Consider the following 17,802-nt stretch of genomic DNA (forward strand, 5'->3'; position numbering starts at 1 on the left):
ACACAGCAGCAGCCACCACCTGACAGGCCACTTTGCAGCTGAAAAGCAATAGATTTTTATATGTTATTGCACGTAATTATTTTTAGAGCTGCTCAATAGCTACAGCAGCAGGAACCGTTAGATGTTAATGGAGCCACACAATCATATTCCCAGAACAACAGTTTTACCAGGGAGCGGGGGAAAAGATGTGAAAACTTGAATCTTCTCAGCACACCAGCACTAGCACCTCATGAGCCCTCAGTGCTCTCCCTGCCACAAAGAAGGGAGGCTGCAGTGGGCTGGCTGGGACCCTTACCAGCCCCACCACTGTGGACTCATCCAGGGCCAGCTCTCCGCTGGCAAAATGTGAGATTCAGACACGCTCTAGAAGTGCCCAAAATAGCCAAGGATCAGGATGTACCCGGCTCAGGGCAGCTTCAAACACAAGGTTTTGCTGGTCTTGGCAAACGTTGCAAATTTTCCACCTGCACACAGGGCTGGGCTGAGCCCTGGACCTGCCTGGACAGGCATCTGCAGACAGGGACACACTGACCCCAGAGCAACCCGAAATGGGGCGCCTGTGAACGCTTTGCAGATGAAATCTGGCACAGCTCCAGCAGCAGCAAGAGGTCCCATGGGCCACCCTTGGCAATTCATCATCAGCCACGGCCAGCAGCCACCCAGGTGTGACAGGAGGCTCCGAGGGTGACAGCTCTCAGCACCCACTGCCCACAGCCTGGTGCTGGGAGGCTCCATATCCCACCAGCCACCCCGACCACAGCACTACAGAGTTTTAATAATAATCATAAAACCGATTTTCCCAGACTTTGTGCGCACACACACGTGCAGGGGGCCCCGCAGGACAGAGTGCACCAGGACAGACCGTGTTTGCAAGGCCCCAGGAGCCCTGGGGACACCCCTGGCTGGCAGCTCCCAGATGTGGTCAGGCACTCCCCACACAGCAAGTGCTCCCACCCTGCTGCAGAGCCAGGGGCTGTTAGCACAGGCTGCTGTGAATGCACTTCCCCAAGCATCTCTAATGCTGTCCTCTCGTGTGTGCACACGTCCAGACAGGGGAACACCATTCATTCTCCTGTGCTTCCCCTCCCTGTGCGCCCCTGCAAGCGCTCGGCCCTCCCCGCAGGGCAGGCTGCTGCACAAACCCCATCCAAGCCCCCCCTTTCACCCATAAATCCTAGACACGTCAACCACGCAGCATAAATGCATGGAATAAAAGCACTTTGTCGCTGGCACATCTTCACAAGGCCGGCTTTAATTAGAACCTGACGAGGCCTGGGGGCGGCCCTCGGTGGGGTCAGGCTGGTCTCACCACCCTCACCTCCCCTGCATTCCCTGCCTCCCACCCCTGCTCCCCCAAAGCAGCCTCACACCCCCTCTTTCTGACACGTGAACCCACACAGGGGAGGGTCACCGCATCCCCAAGCCCAGGGCGCTGGCAGGTGCCCCCCAGGCATGGGGAGAGCATCCCTGTGAGCTGCTGCTTCCATAATCACGCTTCCAGCATCATTTTACCACTCCACGAGCCCTGTCTGGGCTCCTGAGAGCTGTCACAGCCTCTCGACCTTTGGAGGAGCTTGTTACAAGGGAGAGGGCACACGGGCCCGTCTCAAAGTGCTGGGAATGAAGGATTAACTTGGCTTTGGGCTCAGGAGACAGAACCCTGGGCAAACCACTCAACCTCCAGACACTCTAGGGTTTCCATGCATTTTCTCTCTTGTTTTTAATTTTTTTTAAGAAAAAGAGTCCTTCAGTCCTCAAGGATGCCTTTATACAACATGCCACAATTATCTAGAAATAGTTCCACATGCTCAGCCTCTAAAATTTTTTTTTTTTTTAAATATGGTTTACTTCGTGATTTTTTTTAACCAGATCCCAAATAAAACTAAAGCCATTCAGTGCTCTCACAGCCTCTTGCATTATTCCACCCAGCTTAAACAGAAGCTTAATAAATTCAATCCCCACCTCCTGATTTGATTTAGATTTTAGCAGGCTGCTGCTGCGGATGTGGATTAAAACCAACATTAAATTAGAAGAGGCAGGTCTTGTTCCACTGTTTCAAAGCCCTCAGTGCTGGCCAAAGGCACTCACAGCAAGCTCTGGGAAATGTGCTCCATCTCAGTGAGAAGAGATGCAGGTCCGCAGGCAAGGAGTCACAACTCCGTGGACAGAGCATCATTCTCATTGCATTAAGAAAATTGTATAATCTTCCATTAAGTATAAAATATTAAAAACTAGCGATCTCAGCTTCGTCTGGGCCGTTTGGCAGTGGCAAGTCTTCATGGCAAGCTGGACATCAGCAAATCCATCTTTCTTATTACTGGGTTTTAATCCCCTGAGTTATTTCAGGAATGCCAATACTCACAGCTGACCCCTGAAGTTTTCATTGCTCCCGGGTCAAGGGCATTTTTCCAGGGGCATCCTTCCAAAAAACTGCAGATAGAGGGAGGGCACAGCAGAAAACCCACAATATTGGCAATAAAATAGCAACAACCACCTCACAATTAGGAATTCAGTAACATTAGTAAAACGTAGTGTGTCATGGCAAAGGTTCTTCCACACAGGTTAAGAAAATCTTATGAAAGGACTTTGGTTGAAAACAGAAACAGTGTTTTTTTTTAAAAAATCAAAGGTGAACACACAAATGTTAACCAGAACAAGGTGTAAATTTGGACAAATCTCTGTATATTTTTTTTCTCTGTAAAGCAAGCACACTTCTGCTTTTCTCCCTTTGCAATGGGCTTATTGCTGACCTCGTTCTATATTGTTCAGTGTCCAGTATTGCTGGATGCTTTTGAAGAGGACAAAAAATACACACGAAAGAAAAACCAGCACAAATGTCAGCCCTGGCTTCCTGAGAATATTTATGTTTATACACATGGCATGTGAATGGTTAAGCAGCTTACACTCAAACAGACCAATAACCCCCTTCCAGCTCTCACTCACAAGCTATCTATTACTAAAACTGAAGTTTTCCCACACCTGCTCCTCTCAAGTAAGAGGCAATCTGTACTTGGAATTAAAAGCAGCCATATCACACACTCTGGGTGTCATTTTTCTGTTCCCTATTTTCCTTGTTTAAACTAGCATCGAAGGTCACTCCACAGAGATAATTTAAAGAGGCTCTTGCAGAAATAATAAAATTAAATAAATACAAAAATATAATAAATATAACAAAGTAAAAATAAAGTAAAAATAAAGTAAAAATAAAGTAAAAATAAAGTAAAAATAAAGTAAAAATAAAACAAAACAAAACAAGAGGATTTTATTTGCAGCTCTTGTCTGGATGTCTACAGCTTCTCCCTCAGCTTCTGTGGTAAATCAAGCAAACCTATCTCCATTAATTTTCATCAATACAGACCTGTTTGGCCCATGCACTGCCCCTGTGCCCAAAGCAGCAGGGTGCCAGGTTTCCCACGAGTTACAGGTGGTCACTGAAGGGGTTACTCTGCTGCAGTAAATGCGTTTGTGAACCCACTGTGCCTCTGGGGGCCAAGAATGGCCCCTGGACGTGGGCTGGCAGGAGGGGAACGCAGAAAGGGACCGGCCCCACGGCTCTCCTGGGAGCCCTGCAGCCTTGAAGTTCCCTTCTGCCCCACTTGGCAGTGACTGAGGAGAAAAATCTGCTTCACCCGTGATGCAGAAAGGCCCCAGCGAGGTGCTCTGGCAGCTGGGCAAAATATCTCCATTAAGGGACTTGTGGATCATTACCTTTTTTATTATTATTTACAATGCTGAGTATCGAGGCAGACGGCAAACCATAATCCTCCCTTTCCCATCCTCTGAATGAGATTTTCGCGCCAGGAGCAGTTTCTCCCCTGCCCGACAGACAAGCAAAGCTCATATTTAGGTCAGGGCTCCCCAAGCTGTGCCGAGACTCCAGGACCTGCTGACCCCTGTGTCTCACCCTGAGCTGGCTTCTCTGCCTGCTGCCCGGTACCAGCAGCTGGAAAACCATCACAGGGGACAGGAGGTGGTGGCAGAGGGTGTCCCTGCTCGGTACAGGGCGGGCAGGGATGTCCCAGAGTTGTGCATCTCTCCCCTGCCCAGTGCCAGTTCCCAATGCCTGGGGGGAAAAACACGAATCCAGCATCTCCAGCACGAGCCCAGAGGGTATATCCTCTCAAAATGGGGACCTCTAGTAGCAAAAGACCAACTTCTTCCTCACCCTAAATCCCCACGAACACCAAAAGGACTGGCAAGTCATCACTTCAACTCTGAGTGGGAAGCACACACTACAACAGCATAGGGATAGGGGAAAAAAGTAATAGTGTTTTACTTCTTAAGAGGCACAGACAGCATCATTTTGAGCTGCAGAATGCAAGTGCTAACCTGCTGAGGGTGTTAAACATAAAGGGAAGGAGAGTGGCGCTCTGCAGGAGCGTCTCTATTTCCTCAACTTGGGAATGGGCAAACTGAGTGTTTCTCAGGGATGATGATGATAAAAATGTACAAAACCAAACAGCAGACCCAAGGAAGATGGGCATTATCTACACCATCCCTTGTTATTCCCTACCATCCTCGTGCTAGTGGAGATGGACCCTGGACAAACACAGAAATGCATACCCAGACAATGCCTCCTTTAAGGCAGGGCTCCTAAATTTTGGGGAGCATCCCTCCATCCCCAAACACTGCAGGGGTCCCTGAATTTGAGCAAAACCATGTGCTTCACTGCTGCCTTCGAGGCACAGGGATATTCTCCTCTCCCCCTGAAGAGCTGTCACGCTGATGGATGGCTCCAAGTCTCCCACCAGCACTAAACCTGCTCTATTTCTCCTTGCGGAATTTTATTCCCCTGCCCAAATTAACTCCGATGATGATTTGCATGAAGTGTCACAGTGGCTGAGTAGTGCTTGGACAAGCAGCATCTGCAGCATTTATCCACTGGCTCATTAGAAGCATTTCTAATGAAGGGGCATTTAAAAGGCTTCAGTTCATCACTGCACCAACCTCACGTCACCAAAGGCAGACAGAAAACTGGCACCGAGCACAGGGGGGCTGCAGGCAGGCCCTGACTCTGGGACAGAAATAATGGGGGTACCCTTGAAGGCTTTACTGTAATTAACTGTGATTTTCAGGACTATTTCCAAGCCTAATCAATAGCCTTACATGTAGCTAACAGCCAGCTCGTGTACTCCCAACATCTCTCCCACCACCTCCTCCGTGGCATCTCGGCGTCGCTCGTTACCGCAGGTTTAATTAAGAGTGACAAGTTCAGCGTCAAGGTCTCGAGTGCACACACAGCCCTGCTCTCACTGCAAAATTCCTCTTCCAGTAAGTCATCAGATGCTGCAAAAGTACGTAAAGCCCCAGGTGCTTTGGGACAGTGCAAATAAACAATCTGGCCTTAATCTGGGGCAAAAAAGGCAGTCTCTCCCAGCGACTGCCTTGTGGGCTGTGACACCATGATTTGCTCTGGGCAGTGCAGCAACTTCTATTTTCTCTACCCTTTAAAAAGCAAAGAAACCAAAATCAGGGTCAGGAAGCCCTCCCTGCACAGGGGATGCACACGGTCACCTGCACCACCCTAACAAACACCTCCAAGCAGCCCAAGATGTTCCAGGGGAGAGCTGGCTGGGTTGTTTGGAGCTGGCAGCACTCGGGGTCTCTCTGCACGCCCTCCCCAGCCCAGGATCAGGCTGAGCACAGGAGCCCTTGGCCCTGGGTGGCTCTGAAGCAACACTGCCAAGGCTGGGAGCTGGGTGCAGCCTGGTGAAACACGGCGTGCAAGGCAGGGCTCTTCCCTCTGCAGGGCTAAGCCTGGAGTTAAAGCATGTGCTCCACGGCAGAGTTAACCAAACCCTGCAAAACTCAGCGCTCACCAGGGTTAGAGCAGCACCAGGAGATGCCAGCATCTGGCAGTGTGCTGCTGCCAGGCCCCTCCCCAGCTCCTGGGGTCCAGAGAGCAGGGGATCACTGCCCCACAGAAAGCACTGAGTTTCCCTTCTGTCAGGCCTGGCTCAGCCCTGCACACGCTCCCCATCTGCTCTGCAGGATGCTCACCATCACTGTCCATCCCCTGCCAGAAAGAGAGACGCTCTGCAAGCCCCCAAAATCTCTGCAGAGACCCTGGGGAGTACAAAAATCTGGTGATAGAACCAACGCAGGTAATTTGGCTTCACTTACAGATCTCACTGGAAGAGCTGTGGGCATCGGCACCTTGGAGCAGGGAGCTCAGCACTCCTCCCCTGGCTCCAGCACCCATGGGTGCTCATGGCCACATCCCAGCAGCACCAGCCAAATCAGCTCCTCCAGGACTGCTCACCTCTCCTCAAGTGAGTGATTAAAAAATTCCCACATTTTCAGGGTCATGAAAACACCCTTGACCCAGGATGAGCCTTTCACACACAGCTCAGCCATGCAGGCTTTTTTTTCTTTTTTTTTTAATTAAAGTAAGGGTTATTGGGGGTTTACAGACTCAGCTTTTGCCTTTTTTCAACTAAAAACTCTAGGCCAAGCATCCCCATAGCATGACTTTCACCAAACAGCTTGTCATACTTCAAGAGTGAAATTCTTCCAGGCTACTTTCTGCAAATCCCTCTTGATTGGCATTAATTACCCTTCTCTCCTGTAACTCCCAACTAATCAAAACCTTTAGCAGTGTTGTGATGTAACCTTGCCTTCATTGTCCCCTTTTCCATCCAAAATCTATGTGAGTTCACCACTCCTTGGTGAACACAAGTAGGATCCAAAACACGCTCAACAGACACCATTTGCAGCTGATTGGTAATGAATAGTTAAAAAACAGCCTTTGGGTTTAATTAAATAGTCAAAAATGGCCCTTCATCCTGGGTGTTCAGCATCCTCTATATATGACACAGCCATGTGATGCTTTCGGGAAATTCATGTTCCCTTCCCAGGGCAGTGACCACCCCATGTTACAAGATTTTAGATAAGAATGGTCCTGGGAGGAGCCTGGCTGCAGGGATGCAGCCAGGGGACAGCAGATCTTTCAACTGGAAATGTTTAAAGCAGTGGTTTTAAAGCCGCTTTTAAGTTAGAGCTCCTTGGCTCTAACACCAGTGACATTCAGGGTGTCACCAGCATCTCCCAAAATCCAGGGTACCACAGCATGTCCCCCACCATTCCAGAGCTCAGCCTTGCTCCCCTCTGGGCACCACCATACCCAAACAGCACCAAAATCCACCTTTAATTGCAGTGCAACCCTTCCACCAGACTGGACTGTTAACCTTATTCGGAAGAAGTAATTGGATTAACCAACCTGCACAGTAACCCCTCATTTCTCCAGAGCTCCACAGGTGCATTAAAACCCCTCTTGGAACATCACTCAGGCATAGTTAATTCAAAGGGGCTTGACTTAAAGTTACAGGACGTTTTTCAGCATCTTCCAGCAAGAGGGTTATGCTGGAAAGACCACTGGTCCCTTCCACTGCCAACCCTCTGAAGGAAAACAAATTGATCACCAGGGATTTAAATGAGCAACGTTCTACCAGAGGTAATTAAAAAATTCCAGCAATATAGTCTGTTAGCAAGGAGATATTAAACACTTGGAGAATAGCACCAGTGATCAGGACACAAAGCTGGAATGAACATGTCCAATTAAAGTAACTGGAGCAGTGAGCACACACACAGACACTCCCAGCTGCAGAGGAATGGCAGGGCAGAGAAAAGGGCTCCTGGAGGGAACCACTGCTCCTGCATTTTCATACCATCTTAGAATGGTTTGGGTGGGAAGGCACCCATGGGCAGGGACAGCTTCCACCGTCCCAGGCTGCCTCAAGCCCCATCCAACCTGGCCTTGGACACTGCAGGGATCCAGGGGCAGCCCCAGCTGCTCTGGGCACCCTGTGCCAGGGCCTGCCCACTCTCTCAGAGAACTTCTTCCTAAATTTCTTTCATCTCCTTGCAGCAATTTCCATGTATTTGGGAATGTGATTTGTGCTGGCTCTGCTGCTCCCAAGATGTCTTTAGACCAGATCTTGGATGAGCACTTGTATCATGAGTTACTCCATGTTATTGTACAGACTCTGCCTCTTCTCTCCAGTGAAATAAATCAGCAAGATTTATTCCAATTTATTGCAATTGCTGAGCTAACTCTGGTTCAAAACCCACATCCAAGAAAACCCAAACAAAAGGAGGTTTTCTTTTTAATACATAAAATGGCCAGACAGTCAGCTTTGTTTTCCTTCTCAATCCCCCACAGTTTTACCTACCCAGCTGAAACACTGAGATTTTGGCTCTCCAGATCTTCCTGCACTAACGCCACACAGCAACTCCATGGAAAAGCATCCTCTAAATCCCATATCCAGTCTCCTCCTACAAAGGTAGGGGAGACAAAGGCTTGAACAAGGAATGGTGCAGGAAAGAATATCTCCATCAACCTCGAATTTTGAATTCTTGGAAGGTGATGTGGGAGGTGGTGCCTTTAGCAAAGCAGCATTTGTGTCCTGCAGGAAGGGCTCAGGGAGGGGGAACAACATGCAGACGACTGCACCCAAGTGGGAAAATTGTTTCAAGAAGGGCATCTGAACCCACTTTAAAAAACCCAAAACAAAACAAGAAAAAAACAACAACCAAAAACAAAAGAAAAAAACCCCAGCCAAACAAAAAACAACAAACAAACAAAATAAAACAAAAATCACCACCACGAAATGCATCTTTTCTAGCCTTCACCTTCTGGCTTGAATTTTGATTTTTTTCCCCCTGGTCTGGCAATGTCCTCAGAAGAGTTAGGCAAATCCCAGTTTATCTCTTCCCTTTGGAAGGGTGGCTGCCCCAGCTGCACACAAACACACACTCCCAGGAAGATCAAAGGCAGCTCTCATGAAATACTGAAGTGTCCACAGAACAAAGCACCCAAAGAGAAAGAGAAAATAAAAATGGATTAAAAAACCAAAAGAATCTATCTCAGCCATGGGGTGCTGCTCCTGCCTTCCCCATTCCCACAGCTAAGCCACTCTTGGGGCGGTACACAGGACATCCCTGTTCCAGCAGGAGATGGATGTACTCACATGAGTATCCCTCCCTGTGCTACAGGAGCATTTCTTTATTATTCTTTATTTCTTTGCTAGGTAGATGAATAAAATGAGAAAGAAAAAACTAAACTGAATAATCATTACATTACTCAAGTTTATTTCATTGCAAAAGCAAATCTTTTGCTAACCATGCTGAGAGTTCCCAGTTCAGAATGTACATGACCAAAGGCTTCTGCTCTTTCTGACAAAATAGTCAGTCCCAATAGCTGAGCTCCTTCAAACTGCAAGGGTCAGTGGCTGGATAGGGACAGTTGATCTCACGTGGCTTCAGCCACTGCCACGGGCCAAGCTGCACTTATGGTAACCCAGAGCATCACCACAGTGCAGCTTGTCCCACAGGATCTCCAAATCACAGAACTCCAGAACCAAAAATCTGGAAAAGCCCTCCAAGGCCATCAAGTCCAACCATTCCCTGGCCCTGCCCAGGTCACCACTGCCCCGTGTCCCCAGGTGCCACATCCACATGGCTTTTAAATCCCTCCAGGGATGAGGACTCCAGCACTGCCCTGGGCAGCTGGGCCAGGGCTGGACAAGCCCTTCCACAAAGGATTTTCCCTTGTATCCAAATGCATCAGAAAAAGCATCAGTGGCCATGCACACTCATGGATACACCAGGGATTTGGGGCCCTGTCCAAAGGGGATGGGACCTACAAAGAGCAGAGATGTGAAGCAACTCATGTCCCCTTGTAGCTGCTCTACCTTCCATCCCACACTGGGGTGAAACTGGAAGCTGCTGCAAACTTTCCAGTGAGTACTCCTAGGTGCTTTAGTTAGAAGAAAAAAAAAAAAAAATAAATCCCAGTTTGGATCATGGCATGGTGCTATCACCATGCAGAGGTGCCACCCAAACTTAACACCACCCTCTGCATCCAAGACACGAAACCAGGCTTTGCCACTGTTTCGCTCCTCCCTGTGGCACCTCTCACCTTGCTGCTCCCTGATAAGGCAGCAAGGCTGGCTTTCCTTCTCCCTGCCAGGGGCATCGAGCCCTTATCAGGCATTATTAAAGGCACTGTCAGAGCACAGCCTCCCAATTCCCAGCTAGAGCGGAGATAAGACCCACTTTGTATAAACAAAAATACTCTATTAAGAGCAGAGACTCGAATGTGCGAGGAGCGGGATCTATCAGAGCATCAGCGAGCTGGATTCAGCTGCAGAAAGGCAAATATTTGCTTTCCCCACCTCTCCCCATCCTCCCTGTGTTGTATTTGCAAATCGGGGTCACTTCCAGCGACAGGATGTCCCCTGCATCAGCCTGGAAAGCCACATGCCAAGTAACCCCAGAGCAGGCCATGCTCGGCCCAGCGCTCACCTCCCGACGGATTTTCCTGGGTGCTCTCAGCCATTGGTTTCAATCACTGCCCAGGGACTGGGGACAAGGCCTGCAGGGACAGCACACAGGCAATGGCTTCCCAGTGCCAGAGGGCAGGCCCAGCTGGGATATTGGGAAGGAATTGCTGGCTGGGAGGGTGGGCAGGCCCTGGCACAGGGTGCCCAGAGCAGCTGGGGCTGCCCCTGGATCCCTGCAGTGTCCAAGGCCAGGCTGGACAGGGCTTGGAGCAGCCTGGCACACTGGAAGGTGTCCCTGCCATGGCAGGGGTGGCACTGGGTGAACTTTAAGGTCCTTCCCACCCAAACCCTTCTGTGATTCTGGGATTTCCCCACAGAGGATGTGCAGAAGCCCTGTATTTCCATGCTCCTTCAGCTGCTGGCATTTCCAGCTGTAGGACTGTGGATCTGAGCTACAAACTGAAGCATTTCAGAGAAGCCAACTCATACAGGATGCAACACATCCCAGGTCTTTGCCAGGTCTGCAAAGACAGCATTGATGGCCACGGCAGGATCTGGGCACAGCACATCCACAAAGCCAGCTCTGATCTCCCAAGGAGGAATCCCAAGGGACTGGTTTGCACAAAAGCCCTTTTCGGGGGAAAGCAGTTCAACCTGCTCAGAAGGCATTCTAGCCAGTTCAGAGAGGAGGTTTCCCCTCTGTCCATCTACCAGCAAAGCATTGGCAAAGGCCTGGGCTTTGCTTCAAAGCAAGCCAAACCTCAGCATCCCCACAGCCTGTTTCCAGCCAGGAGCACAGTCTGGGAAAGCTCATGAGCTGGGATTTCCCCACTCCTCCAACTCTTCTGAACTCCTTTCAGGGTTTGCATGTGCAGGAGAAAGCTCACATCTCATTTGGCACTGATACAGGAAAAATAAGCCACAAATCTCTCTTCATCACAAGATAGAAAAGGATAGAGGCTGCTCCAGTAGTGAGACAGACAGCCACAGTTAATATCATTATCACTCCTAACCCGTGTTTTATTGCTGCAGTAAATTTATCCCCAGTGCCTTACATTCAGTCCGCAGGAATAAAATGCAAGAGACGTCCCCAGAAATCCCCCAAAGTGGGGGGGTTTGTGAGCATGTGGAAGGGAAGTTTAAGACAAGCAGGGAGCTCAGCAGCTGCTAACACCATGCAGGGCAGCTCGGGGGGCTCACAGCATCCTCACAGAGCTGAAGGCCTCAGCGAGGCTCGTGCCTGGCAGGAGGGACAGCAAGGGACACAGCTGCAGGTCATCGCCCCAGCACCAGCAGTGTTTGGCTGTTGAAAGGACACATAACCCCTGAAGAAACCCCTCAAGATCTCAGGTGTCACCCCGGGCCCACAAATGTTCCCGGCTGGCTCAGCAGCCAAAGGCCACTGCTGTATTTTCACACCCACGCTCAGTGCAGCCAGGGTTCGTGGCGTGAAGGACACACCAGCCACCCCCTCACTGCTGGTTTATTGCCAGAGCACAGAACCCACACAGGCTTTGCTGGTGCCTTCAGCTGTCCCTAAGCTCTGCCTGCAAATAAAGGGTGGGAAAAGCCATGTCTCCACTTTTAACTGGCCCGCTTCCATCCAACAACTTGAACATCCTTAATGCATCTCAACCATTGAACACAAGCCCTGTGCATGGGCACTGCAGCTCCCAAGAGACTCCTCCAAGCATCAGTCACGGACAAGTGTGTTAACAGAGCAGCCAACTTTCAAATCAGACATGAATTATGTACAGAGCCTGTGAGAGACAAGGGTCAGTGCTGTTTATGGGGTTAAAGCAGGTAAGGCAGATGCAGCCAGGGCCTGGTACATCTGCTGGGGTGTTTCAAAAGCTCTTCAGCTTTCAAAATATGAGCTCTGGTTCAGACCTGCACCTGTTTGCTCTGCCCTGACATGAAAAATTACATTTGTTTTGTGTGAGCAGGAGGAGTGAAGCCAAGTCCTTCCAAACCGGCCTTTTCCCTTTCCAGACAAATTAACTATATTGAAGTTTAGCCTCACGCCAGGACAGGTTTGCCCAGATCCCAGGTACGTTTTAGCTGTTCCCAGCTTTCCAGCTGCTTCCCAGATGGGTGAGAGTGAGCAGGGAGACACCAGGGAGGCAACCCTCCTGCCCAGCCCGAGCCTGCCCATCGCTCCAGAGCCACACAAACGCCACGCGAGCACCGGGCATCCAGCACCCCCTGCTAATGCTTCACAAATTCCTCCTGAGCCACTCGAAGGACACAGGGGCAACACGGAGTTCAGAGCCCCCAGTGACCAGCTCAGATACCCAGAGGTGTGTGCTAAGGAAATTAATTTATCTAGACAAGCGTCAGGGCTGCGTCTCTTCCAGCGATCTCTGTAACTGCACGTAAAAGCAGCATTTATCAACAGGGATGCATCCAAAAAAACGTCAGTCTACTGGCTCTGAAGCTTGAAGGCAGAAGAAACAAGATTTTAACACAAGGAAGGTGCTAACTTGCTTGGTAAAGACACTTGAAGCCTATTTCTAAGCTTCAGGTTATAATACAATGTGGCTCTTCAAAGAACAGTGTTCGGGGAAGAGTTCAGAAAACAAGAGTGGATTTTATACTGTGGAAGGAGAGCAGTGGAATCCTGGCTGCAGGCAAAAGCAGAGCAATAAAAAACACCTACACCTGAACGATCACACAAAAGCCTGTTTGCAGAAACAGCAAAAAAGGCTGAAGACTTGGACCCCCTTCCAGAAACCAGCAGCAGTTCCAGCACGTTCCTAGGGTGGGATTCCTGCCCCAAAACGCTGCCCGTGCAGCACAGCTCATCCTCCCAGTTTCAGGTGGGCTCTGATGGAGCAGCAGCTCCACCACGCTGGACGTTGACACCAGGACCTTCCAGTATCGCACATCTGCACCTCGCAGACTGCTACAAGAAGAGTTTAGCTGCAATATGAAACTGAGACACAAGTGTTGCTGGCATACTCCAGAAGGATTACAGAACTATTTTTAATAAGGGGTTTAATAAGCTTTAAGCAGAGTAAGTTGCTTTTGTTCGGCTCACATGGCTGCAAAGATAAAGCCTTGCACAAAGCAACAGCCGCAAGCTGCTTGACAGAACTTGCAGCGCTAAAAATTATGGAGTTACCTCTTAAAAGAATATTCTTTTTTGTTGCCTTTAAAGAAAAAGTTTATGTACTACAAACTTAGGTTCGGCTACCTCACAGTTGTACAACATCACAGAGCTGCACCTCTGAAGTTTCTGTTTGGTTTTGCCCAGACACTCCTAGGATCAGGAATGAGCAACACTGAAGGTTTGAAGCATGGAGAAACCACTTAAATATGGTTTTGTGGATTAATATTCTTTATGTACTTAGGATGTACATCATCAGGTGGGCACCCTCCTGAGCTGGCACAGTCGAAATCAATTCCACATCATATTCCACATCCTCAGGCACCCACGGCTGGGCCACAGCTCCCAACACCCTCAGCCACATCCCAGAGTTGACAGGTGTCCACAGCACAGGGGTGGCCATCTCCAGGTAACACCCATCTGTTGAAAACCAGTTAGTAGCAGTATTATCTTTTTCTCAGAAAAAAAAAAAAAAAAGAAATTAAACTGAAAAAGAAAGCAAGCCCATCCTGACCCTAGGAAAGGGTCAGCACCACAAGATTTAAAATTATAAATAACTATTAATTTTTTCTACTCTGTGAGTGTTTCTCCCTCCCCCCACCACTTAGCACAACCTCTATTGTCTGAAAAGCGTTTAACTGGAAGTGGGTCATGTCTCCTGGCATTACTAAATCTTCCCAAATTTCCCCCGATTAGTCAAATGCAATATCCTCTCTGACATCTGAATGATTGAGGTAGTGTGTAATGCCATTTTTCCCCTGAATGAGCCACATCAAAGAGGGTTATAAGCCTGGAGATGGCACGCCAGATAAAAGAGTCGCCAACAGATTGTGCCCAAAAATATTTCCGAGGAAAAATAAATCGTTTTGTTGGAAGGTTTCTCCTTTGGAAATATTCAGCCATTAGTACTGAAAGTGGAGAGACAAGAAACTGCCTTCAGAGCTGCTAGGAGGATGAAACCTCACTAGCTGTGAGCTGAGTGTTCCCACTCAGTGTTTAAAACACTTTGTGAAGGTTTTCTATCAGCCACAACATCCAGTCTGCTCTTCACACAGGGACACCAAAAAACATCCTGCTGGGAGTTAATGACAGCCTAAATTTGGGTAATACCTCTCAAATTACTCAAAATTACAGCAGAATCCTACCAGACCAGGGGGAGGCGAAAAAAGAAAAAAAAAAACAAAACCAGTAAACCTGCTACCCCAGAGAAAGAAAATACTATTTAATAACTGGAATGTAACAGCAAACAATCACTCAGGCATGAGTTACATCCAAAGGGCTCAGAAATAACTTGAAGCAGAAGGATGCCAGGACCCTGGAAGGATCCAGGGACAAAAGCTGTGCCGGTGGCGATCTGGGGCTGAGCTCTCTCCTCACAGGAAAAGAGCTGGAGCTCTTAAATACATGCGAGGTTGGAGATTAGGTGAGATCCGGGCAAAGTTTAGTCAGTAACAGCAGGGCTTGTATTCTGATGATTTACCTCACGTGACCTCCCAGGGCTGAAACTTTGCACCAGAGCAAAGGCTGGCAGGAGACAGCACCTTCTTTCCAGTCAAAAAATAAAGCAATAAATTAAAATAATATTAAAAAAAAAAGAAAAAAGAAAAAAGAAAAAAGAAAAAAAAAAAAAAGAGGAATGAGAGAGAGAGAGAGCCTACAGACCTTTTGGCATTGACAAACAGAATGTTCTGAGAACTGGCTTTTTTATCCAAAGATAAAAAGTGTGTGGTGCAGAAATCTACATTGAAAAAGAAAAAAGAGGGGCCCCAGGGAGGTTCCTCTTGGGTGAGAACACAGTTTCAGACGCCTGGTGGTGGACCTGGGGATGCAAAGCTCTATTTTGGGTAGAGCAGTGCTCAGGGGAGAGAAGCCTGCTTGCAGCTGGTTTTTGGGGACTGCAAGTCGCTCAGCCTGGAGCAGCGTCAGCCTTCCCCACCTTTTCCAGCACAGAGAAAGGGAAATTCGGCAGGTTCTGTTACTAAGGGTGGCTCAGGCCCATCCTGATGGCCAAGCAGACAGGCGGCTCAGGCTGCCCAGAGCTGGTCAGAGCTTCTTGCAGCCACCTGGCACCACAGGGACAGTCCCCAGGCTTGGGAGGGCTCCCCGAAACCCAGGGGTGCAAGCACTGCCATCCCTCGGCGGAACAACAGCGGGGAGGGCAAAGTGCAGAGAGACGAAGATTAGCTCTGACAGCCTCGACTCCGAGTTTATTTTGGCATGGCAAGAGCACACGAGGCTTCAAAGCAGCCCTGACGAGCAGGGGCTGGGCAGCAGCGAGTGCCCCGAGCTGAATTCCACAGCCGCTCCTGCCACCGGTTGCACCCAAAGCATCAGCCCTTCAGCCCTCAGCACCAGGGGTTTAGGGAATTGAGACCTGCAGGCTTAAGACACCTCGATTTTTCTCCTTCCCTCTTGCTTGTTTTTAAAGGGTTTTATTCAACAGTTCTGCCTCCTTCCCCTGTGACAGGTGAGAGAAAGCATCAGCACCTCTCTCACCACTCTGCACAGGGAGGAAAAGCGTGTCTCCTTACTGGGGGCAGGATCCAAACAAAAACAAAGGCTTTGAGAAGGAGATCAAAAGAGAAAACAAACAGAAGGAAGGAGGCACAGCGGATTTCAAACCTGGTACTTCTAGGGTTTACAGGAGCAAGACAGGAGCTGCTTATCTCTGGCCAGGGCCATCAAGTGTGTGCTGCAGGATTGCCAAGGGCAGGTCACCCTGGGACCTCTGCTCTCTGAAGGACATGGGGAGAAAACCCCAGCTCAGACCTGCAGACAGCCCTGAGGGCAGCTCTACACCAGCCCACAGGTGAGATGTTCACACCTCACACAGACCTGCCCTCCCTGAGAGCTTTCTCGTGGTCTTACAGGTCTTGCTTCAGCTAGAACATGCCTTGTTGGTACCATTACAAGATGAAAGTGCAGGTGTTCATAGGCTAACCCAGCAGAGAATTGACTTCTCCCAAGGCCAGGTGAGACAGGAAAGCAAAGGGACAGCACAAGGACAAGAGACACCAACCAAGCTCTGGAGAAGCAGCTCTACATCTTCAATTTCTTTCATTATTTCATTTCTCACCACTGAACACAGCGGTGAAAGAGGCATCAGCTAAGCAACAAACAGCACCCCACAGCTGTGGCTGGGCCGGCAAGAGCCACACCAGCATTCCTACACCCACCTCCCACCCAGGACCGTGTGGCTCTGGAGCAGAACCTTCTCCTCCAACCTGTCACCAAAACAGGACATGTGGTCCTGCCAGGAGATGTGGCACCAGCCCATGATCACAGCAGCCCAGTGCTGCCACATGAAAGCCACCTCCAGCTCTCCATGCCCACCCCACCAGGAGGCTGTGTCCCTGAACGAGCCCCACGCCATGCCCAGGGCACTCTCTGGGCTCTCCCTGCAAAGACCTGCAGTACCCACAGCACCCAGCTTCACAGAGCTCACAGAGTAATTAAGCTGCATAAATCCACAAGGAGTTACTCAGCTTAATTAGATTGAAAATTACAACTTCTGTCATCTCAGCATCTTGGCATCCACTGGCTGCCTTGAGATATGCTTACACCAACCATGCTCGCCTGGGGTGTAGCACCAAGGACCAGCTCCTCTGCAGGCACAGGGATCAGATTTTTTTATTTCTATTATGTTTAAAGCCCTTTTCAATGCTCATTTGCTAATACACACGCCAGCAGCCCCAGGTGCTTGCTCACACCCAACCTGCTTTGGCAGCTGGAGGCTTGCCTGTGCCAGCTGAAACCATCCCTGTGGGGCTTCCAGAGGAAACCGGACATTCCCACGACTTTTAAAAAGCCCATCTTTAAACACAACAAGGGTCTTTTTTCCCTTTGAAGAGCAGCGACTGGCTGGGCCACATCCCTGAGGTGCAAGGTGCTATTGTGATAAGTAGCGGCCGTGATTCACCCAGGAGCCGCTCCCAGCAGCCTCTAAGTGGTGGTTAGCACATCCTGCCAGCACCTGCATGCCGCGACACTTCCAGCAGGGAGGTGGGCAGTGATTCACGGGAAAGGCGAAGGCATGCATGAGCTGGGTGTAAGCGCTCCACCGAGGTGTGGAGACACCAAGGGAAACTCATCCCTTGATGGGCTGCCCGTGGTCCTTCAGGGTGGGAGCTGCTTGTGGTCTGGAAGGGTTGGTCAACCCCAGATGTGGAGAGGACGTTCTCAAGGAACAGCTGAGCTGGAAGCACGTGGAGAACGGAGACTTGTGGATGAGAGCCAAGAGAAACACCCAAAAGTCAGAATGGACATAGGTTTTCCAGAGGTGAAGGGTGTCCAGAGCAGCTGTGGCAGACCCTGGATCCCTGCAGTGTCCAAGGCCAGGCTGGACAGGGCTTGGAGCAGCCTGGGACAGTGGAAGGTGTCCCTGCCATGGCAGGGGTGGGACTGGATGAT

The 17,802-nt window shown here is 49.6% G+C and overlaps 1 protein-coding gene across 3 annotated transcripts in view; it reads right to left on the minus strand.

The window, feature by feature from the left end:
* Positions 1–17,802, minus strand: part of MYO5B (myosin VB) — a 142,426-nt gene that overhangs the window by 117,329 nt on the left and 7,295 nt on the right. The gene's annotated exons all lie outside the window — the stretch shown is intronic.

Source organism: Pseudopodoces humilis, chromosome 4 (genome assembly GCF_049639895.1).
Source record: "Pseudopodoces humilis isolate 2021_Gansu_Grassland_sample_001 chromosome 4, ASM4963989v1, whole genome shotgun sequence".
Taxonomy (NCBI): Eukaryota; Metazoa; Chordata; class Aves; order Passeriformes; family Paridae; genus Pseudopodoces; species Pseudopodoces humilis.